Source organism: Cibotium barometz, chromosome 5 (genome assembly GCF_041138505.1).
Source record: "Cibotium barometz isolate CiBa-2024 chromosome 5, ASM4113850v1, whole genome shotgun sequence".
Lineage (NCBI taxonomy): Eukaryota > Viridiplantae > Streptophyta > Polypodiopsida > Cyatheales > Cibotiaceae > Cibotium > Cibotium barometz.
The window spans coordinates 51,782,923-51,791,737 of record NC_141050.1 but is presented as its reverse complement, the minus strand read 5'-3'; positions in this window follow the sequence as shown (position 1 = coordinate 51,791,737).

The window sequence follows — 8,815 nt, the reverse complement described above, 5'->3', positions numbered from 1 at the left end:
GGTAGGATCATGGGCTGGTGGTGGTGTAGTTGGGATCTCACGAGTCCCATAAGCTGATACAGCCTACTCTCTCTCTCAACGTCATGCTGCTGCAAGACGTCTCTATCTATAAACCCAAAATCTATAATTGGCTATGGTTTGTGACTACCACTATGTGCATGTAAGCTCCTATGCTGTAAGGACACGTTGCTCATTTAAAGCAGCATTGCTTCACCCCCATCGTTTGAGGTGCCAGTGGGACTAGCACTACCCACACACTCATGTGTAGTGAGCTTGCTCTTTTTAACTCATGTGTAGTGAGATTGCTCTTCTAAAGGACTCTCTAATAGTAGGTATTGTGTGTACTCCACTCAATTTTTGGAGGTACCTCAGACTCCTATACTCTATCCTCGGTAGCATCAACTCCTAAGTCACTAGTTGATGTAAAGTCCAGAGGCCTATGCTAGTCCTAGCGTCAATATGAGTGGATCCTGGGTGGAGGTCATCAATGTCGAGAACTCTCTATATGTCCCCAAGTTGACTCGTGCTCGGGAAGAGGGATGTACTAGCTCCTGAGTGATATAAGATAAATGGAAAAAATATCCACATCCAAGAGCATATCCTGCCAGTCACATCGATATCCTCGAGGCATAGAGCACAACAAGCCTCGTGGAGAAATGATGGTACATCTTGAGAGAGAAGTTGTCGAAAAACCTCCATCAAATAGGCCATGGATATAAAGGTACTACGTAAGACGCTCTCAAACCTGAGGAACTCTCAAACATGCAAGATCAACTGCTCCATCCTATGCAAGCTAAACCTCTCCAATCCTGTTTTGTGCTTTGCTTTAGCCGTAGCACACTTTGTCTCTATCACGGCCTACTAAAGCCATATCTCCATTTCATGAACTACTTGCTCAAAAAGTACATAACATAAAAAATTGATTATTCTCTCTAATTAGGTACAACTTAAGAAATTTATAGGTTTAGACCTTAATTATAGATCTTTTAATTATAAAGAGGGAGACCTATCTCAATTACTTGATCTTAGCTCTCGTCTCTCTTGTAGCTCTTGAGTAAGTGTCTTGCTCGTCCCCACTATATATATATATATATATATATATATATATATATATATATGAGTGCAATGCTACCTAAAGAGGTATAGTGGCAAACTATATGAGAACTAATGAACCACGTGCTAGATAGTCTCTGTGATTGATCTCACATCCATCTACATGATCCCAAGTGTCTCAACTCTACTGAGTGGAACAAAAGTTGGCTTTCTATGGATAGGACTCAGGGGGTTCAGCTAAAAATGTTTAAATATAGCACATGAGTTCAAATGAAGAGGGTTTTTTATTCAAAATTTTGAGATAAATTATAGAAGGGGTTTTTTAAATAAATTTTGAAAAGAAACATGTGAGTTTATAAAGAGAAAGGGGCCATTTTATTCACTAGCAAGGGGTTTTTTAAATATCCCTTGTAGGCACGTGATACCTATGGTTTCTCAGTAGTGCATCCCTCGAGGGAGAGGGGCTACTAGAGGAGGTCCCCTATAGCATGATTTTGTATGTGCCCCTTATATTGCCACCAAAACTATAATCGACTTGATGCCCCAACACAAACTCTGCTTATAACTATTTCATAAAGTACAAAGGAATCTCAAGGTGATGGGACATCTGACCATACTTAATAACATATCGACATTATAAATGTGTTGTCATGCCATTGTGTATGCGGAGGGGTCTTAGCCTAAACCTTTGATTAATAACCTTACCAAAAATGTGCTCTCATATTATAGTGCCTTCCATAGTAAACCTTAGGATAAATAAATTTATCTGACATCATTAATTATAGATACCATTGATCATTATTATATGTACATTCCTCTTTTATGACATAAGAAAAATAGGTTGTCTTATATATTATTTTAATTGATTGTCCTCATTTATGTGTTATGTGTAGTACATGTTTTCATTTATGCCCCATCGCTCACTAGATTCTAGTGGTAGTGTAGGAGATAGATAGGAGCCTATTGGTAGTGGTAGAGGTAGAGATAGATTGCTTGAATCAATTGAGAGGGATTTAATAGCTATTAGGAGGTCAGGTAGGGACTCTACCACCACGATGCACATTATTGCTGATCTATAGCCCATGCTCATGTCACTTCATAGTAGCCTTGACATATTTTGATATGTAGATGAGTGGCTAGAGAGACAACACAGAGAGAGCATCTCACATGGTGACATGACATACTGATAGGTGTCTAGGATCCTTGGGATTCGAAAAAGAGTGCTAGAGACTTTCAAGTATATCGATGGAGTTTGGTTAAGGCACTATAAATATAAGGGAACATTTTTAGACTAAGAGTATTGAATCAAAGATTTAGGCTAAAGTTTATATTCATTATTCATCAAAGGCTTAGGTTAAGGTTTGGCCACGATAATTAGGGTTAAGAAGTGAATTAATTTTAGTGTTAATCACACTATTTCTTACTTAATCATGCTATTTAAACACTAATTACTTTATTTAATGTTTTTCTTCATTCGATTAAATAATATTAATGACCTTTAAATACGATTAAACTAAGATTAAAAATAAAAATGGAACTTGTACCTCTTTCTTTAGCTCTCCACTTGCAAAATGACAAAATGACAAAATGGACATGAAAATGCCTTAAATAGCTCGATCGAGGTCTTTTTTTGAAGTTAATGACTAAGATTGCATGCAAAAATGAGGTGGAGGCATCAATGCCAATAATATCTCGATCAAGATATGTGAATACATATAGATATTTATATGATGCATATATTTATATACCTCAATGGAGGACTAGACGATCGAGATTGCATCTAGGACCTTGATCGAGGTTTGAGACACAATCTTGATCGTCACAACCTCGATCATAGTATGGAAACATATATATTTATATATTTTCAACAAATGATTCCAAAAAAGTTTTTTTAAAGATATATTTTTTGATCATGTCTCAATGGACCAAGATTGAATCCAGGATCTTGATTGAGGTTTATGATGTAATCCTAACTGTTATAGCCTCGATCGAGGTATGGGAATATATTTTTATATATAATAGACAAAGACTTATTTTAAATCAAGGTATTAATTGCCAAGATTGAATCTAGGACCTCGATTGAGGTCTATGGTGCAATCTTGATTGTTACAACCTTGATCCCGGTATGGAAATATAAATGTAAATGTATATATATTTATACGATTAAGGTTTTTCATTTATCCTCGATCATTGAGATCTTGATCGATGTATGTTGCCTTATTCGATTAAGTTGGTGATTATGTATGTTGTCTTATTCGATTAAGTTGGTGATTATTTTGCATACATGCAACGCATCAATGGTCCATGCATGGACCTTGAGGTTTAAGATGGTATCACAATAACATTAAGGTGGCATGCCCATGTATCATCAAACCTAGATTGAGGTGTGATGTGGATAGTCAAGGTGGCATGCATGCAAGTCTCTAGACATTGGTTGGGGTCCTACATGGACTATCATATTGGCATATCCTCGATCAAAGTAGAGCATGGTTGGACATGCCATAGTAGGAGAAATGCTTGGTGACACGCCTTAATTGAGGTCATGGCACCCACTATTTTTGGTACCCCACTCCATGCATGAGTGCATAAAAGTGAGTACCCCTAACCTTGACAATCCTTATGAGCCATTATGGAAAAATAACAACACATAGAGGGGTCATAGAGTTAACCTTGCCCTTATAGGCGAGTTAAATATACCGTGGTTATGTTAGCTCCTCATTTCTCGAGCTCGGCCCCTAGCAGAGCATGGAAGACATGGGCCCACACATCTTGCAATGTCTTCTAGATTATTGTATCAATAAATCATGGGAAGATAATCATTTTTAATTAGATTAAAAATCTTTGCTTCCTTTGCTAGATAAAGGTCCTCTCTAATGGTGAAATTTTTAGTTTTTCTCATATTCTACAATCTCGTGGGCAAGTAAATTATACTTAGAAAGATCATTAGGATCAATCCTTTTAGGACGACACAATCCCATCGCGTTTCCTCATCCTAGGTTGAAACCTTTGAGGATTTTGTTCAATAAAATACCCATATTGAATATGAATGTCTAAAATAATCTAATATCAAATATAAATGCCCAACTTTAAATAATCTAATATCAAATATAAATGCCCAAATTCAATGTGAATGCTCAAGATTAACCTAACCATCAAATATAAATGCCCAACTTCAATAGAGTGAGCCAATGATCAAATATAAATGCCCGACTTCAATAGAGTGATCCAATGATCAATATGAATACCCAACATAAAGCTAATAATCAAATATAAATGACCAACTTCAGTAGAGTGAGCTAATGATCAATAGGAATGCCTAACATGAACCTAAAGTCCTATTTGAATCACTATATGCTTAATCATGAACCTAAAATGCTATTTGAGTCACCATATGATTAATCATAGTTTTAATCAAAATATTCCATCATTAAACATCTATAATCAAATTAACTACTATGGGCATTTTAGACAACAATAATCGTATATTGAGAGATTCTTTCTGCAAAAACAGCTACCATTGGGACATATGGGTTATTGGGACTAAAAATGAAATTTTTCACCAAAAGGGACTTCCAAGGTGTAACTTTCTCTCTCTAGATTTTAACTTAGAAAATAAGGAGATTTTGGTCATACTAATTTAGGGTCTTTAGGGAGGGATCTTACAGAGAGGCTTTATAGAAAAAATGTCTTACTACTTTCAAGAGAGAAATGTTTGACCCGTAGTGTTTCTCTCACATCATTTCTTACATAATGGTAGTGTTTGCTACTTTTTTAGAGGTTACATATGTTTGTATTATGTGAATATGTATATATGTGTCTATGTATGTACGTATTTTATATGCATGTATGTTCATACTATTAAAAAACAAGTGATGAAGGGTGCAACAATTTGGGCATATTAAGGGGGCACGTGTAACCTTAGAAATTATTATAAAGGGTGTAAAAATCAAAAGGTATGTGATTGGATGAGCCATTGTATGATACATATGTCGATAATAATCAACCCAAGATAGGCATATAGAAATAATGTACTCTAGCCTATTTAAAGGCACCCAATCTAATGGAAAGATGTGTGTATTGGATCTAATCTCTTGTCTTCTCATTATCTTGTCATTAGCTTAATTGCTTTTTCTCTACTTTCATTATGAAAGTAGAGCAGATAAAGGTGCTAATGATAATGTACTGTTATGGGTCATCCTAACCCCCCTTGAAACACATCCAACAAGAGATTACCTGGTGAACCGCAACTGTCATGAGGATCTTTCCAATGGCCGAGCTCGTAACCCTTGAGGTTTCCAAGCTCTACAACTCCTTGAGAAGCAATTCCACCACGCCTCTCGCGAGCGTTGTCACACCTCCACATTGCACTATGGGTACTCGTCCCTCCTCTCACCTCAGCTCACATCACTCACACACACTCCTTAGTATGCATAAGAGAGAGAGAATAGCAAGAGCAAGGCTCAATTGCACAATGGGAGAGTATGTTGTATTATGAGAGATATTCACTTATATACATGGCCATAAGTGTTCACACTCACTTAAACTGTGGCCGACTGGGCACTTTAGGCTCATAAGAGGCCTAATGCTATTACAATGACTACTCTCATAAAATATCCACCATGAAGTACATCACTTGGGGCTTCATGCTACCACATGCTCTTGAAGCGGGAATTGCCATAAATTTTCTATCACACCATTATGGGCGCCCGTCCAAATTGTAGATGTGGACACCATTACTTAATATCTTGAATGTATGACCCTTTGGTGTATCTACCTTGACTCCTTGATGTAAGATAATGGTGGTAGCTCTTGTTAACCCTAGGAATGGATTAACATCCCCCCCTTCCTGATGGCAATCGCGTCCTCGTGATCGCGTTGATGAAGACCTTTGTGTGGGGATAATGAACAAGCTTTGATGATGGCTTTGATATTGAGTGACCTGCAATGGTCTTAGTTCCTCTAGAAGGAATAAGAGAAGCTAGTTAGTGAGATGAATGAAAAGGTTAGTGTTCTATTGGGAATTCCTAACGGGGTTGGGGGTGGAGTTTTTTGTGAGTGATTACATTTTTATATTTGTGTGAGAATTTTAAAAAAAAGGGATTTTTTTGCTCACTTTGTTTTTGGCAATCATAAGCAAGGTTACATGTGATTTGTGTTAGTGGGGATGCTAAGAGATGTTAATAATGGGAGAGAAGAGAAGGAAGGATCCGGAGGAACATAGACATAATCATCAGAATGAGATGGTGATTCTCAGTTCCTCATTTGATTCATTGAAGTGACATTCATTATTTGAAGAAATTGGCTTTCGATGATGTCCCTTTTTGTGTGACAGGATTCTTGTAAAATATTGTTGAGTAGGACCTGTTCTTGCATTCTTCTCCCCATGTGTTTTTTATGTTTTTATGTATATTTAAATGCTCTTATGAAGCACATATACATGAAGTACAAGAATTGAGTCAAATAGACTCTTATTTAAGCTGTTGCTTTTTGTTGAAGTATCCACTTGTTTTGGCGAGGGTTGAAACAATTACGTCGACTTGCGAGGCTAATATAGATATCTTCACTAAGGATTGAAGATCATTGATTTGTGAAGATGGTAGCATCGTTTGGAGAGGTTTATAATTCGAAGGAAAATTCCAGGTGATGGGTTATACCATTGACTAGGATTTTTCCCACCATGGCCCCTGAAAGAGTGCACAGAGCGGAAGTAAAGGGGGGCACTAGAATGTGCTGAACAGAGAGTGCAAGAGAGAGAGAGAGAGAGAGAGAGAGAGAGAGAGAGAGAGAGAGAGAGAGAGAGAGAGAGAGAGAGAGAGAGAGAGAGAGAGAGAGATGGAGCAAACTATGCTGAATATATTGAAGCAAAACAGTCCCAAGCAAGAGACACTACAAGTCTCGTAAAGTGAGGGCATAAATATGTACAAGAATGAATGAACAATGAGAGGCGAGCGCCTCCTATTTATAGTTGAGGTGAGCTAGCCGACTGGAGCTGCAAAACAGGCCAATTGGAGCTAAAAAACAGGCCGATTGGAGCTATTGGAAAATTCCAGAAAGGTTGGGAAAAATCCCAGACATTAAAAAGGGGTGGCCAGCCCACAAATAAGGGCCATGCAAAAGGGACCAAATGGGCACCATAAATGAGCAGAAACTGGGGATGAATGTGCTAACACCCCCTCTCAGCTCTGCTGAACAAACTCTGAGATCCAAAGATGAGGAGCCAAGGAAGCCTGAGAAACCGGCTTGGTGAACAAATCTATAGCATTCTCCACAGAAGGACAATACTCCAAATGCAAATCTTCAGCAACAACTCGTTCATGAACATAGTGATACTGAATCTCAATGTGTTCGTATGAGCATGAAACACAAGGTTCTTGGCGCGATGGCGATGCAACTCTGATTGTCACACCAAAGAAGAGTAGATCCGGTAGGAACAATATCGCCTCTCACATGCAACAAAACAAACTGCATGGTACTCCACCTCGATAGAGGAAAGCACCACAGTAGGCTGCTTTTTGATGGATGAGGCGTATATCCCTATACCTTTTCTTGAGAACTTGATAGATCCCTTAGAATGGAACCATGTTTTAGCTACCATAGACACTTGTGCATTGCCAAGGCAAACACAGTTTTGTGATCCAGAAGGGTATGACATTATTCCCATAAGAATGCTAAGACCAATCTATGCAGAGGAACCTCAAGAAGCCCCTAGGTATGAAGCAAATAAATCATTATGGCTAGGAGATATGGTATCTGTAGAGAGGAAGTATCCCCTCTTGAGTACAGCTCAGCTGACGAAGGAGATGAGGATAGATGCTTAGAATCCTCTGATGGTGGGAAGGATTCTGATGACGATGCCATAGTCCCTGAATCAGAGTTAGAGAAGATAAGATTGTTGTTAAAGGGCAGAGGTCTTGCTGAGTATTCCTAGTGACAAACCGAAACGTAAGTTTTGCAAGAGTCACCGGAAGTTTCGCAAATAGAAAGTCAAGGAAAAGAAACAACAACAACAAAAAGAAAGAGAAGATGTGGATAAAGAAGACTTTATTCCACCTCCAACCTTTGTAGGTAAGAACGAGTACTTGTACTACTTGGGAGCTAATGATTGCATCAAAGACGAGATGAAATGAAGATACGGCTTTCAATTAGTGCAAAAGCTAAACGAGAAGGAGAGTGATGACCCAAAGAAGAAGAGGAAAAGGAAACCGAAGCTAAAATCTAAGGCTTCAGTGCATTCAGTCAAGACTGAACAAAGCACCATGACGAGAGTGGAGCGTAAAGCTCTAGTGCAAGAAAGGAAGAGAATGCTAAAAGCAGCATGGTCTTCCATGAGTGATGAGTCAAAGGAAGAAGAGGATACCACAAATATCCCCTCAAACTTCAAGAAATTCACCATACAAGATAGGAAAATAGTCTTGCAACAACCTATTCGATAGAAACCTGAGGAACCAGGAGTTTCCTATGATGGCCCTGAGGATGCCAAGAAAATAGACCTGGCAGAACCAAGCGAAGAGCCACGTAATGTGTGGATTACCACCCACAGACTTAACCCAAGCGGAGGAAGAATTGCTAATCTCTACTCTGAGAGAGTATCGAGATATATTTGCTTGGAGTTACAAAGACCTTAAGGGGGTAGATCCAAAGATCTGCCAACATACAATTCCCATGCGAGAGGATGCCAAGCCGTCCAAGCAGCGTCCTTACACGTATAACGATAATTTTTCTAAAAAAATCAAAGAAGAGATTGACAAGCTATTAGCGGCTG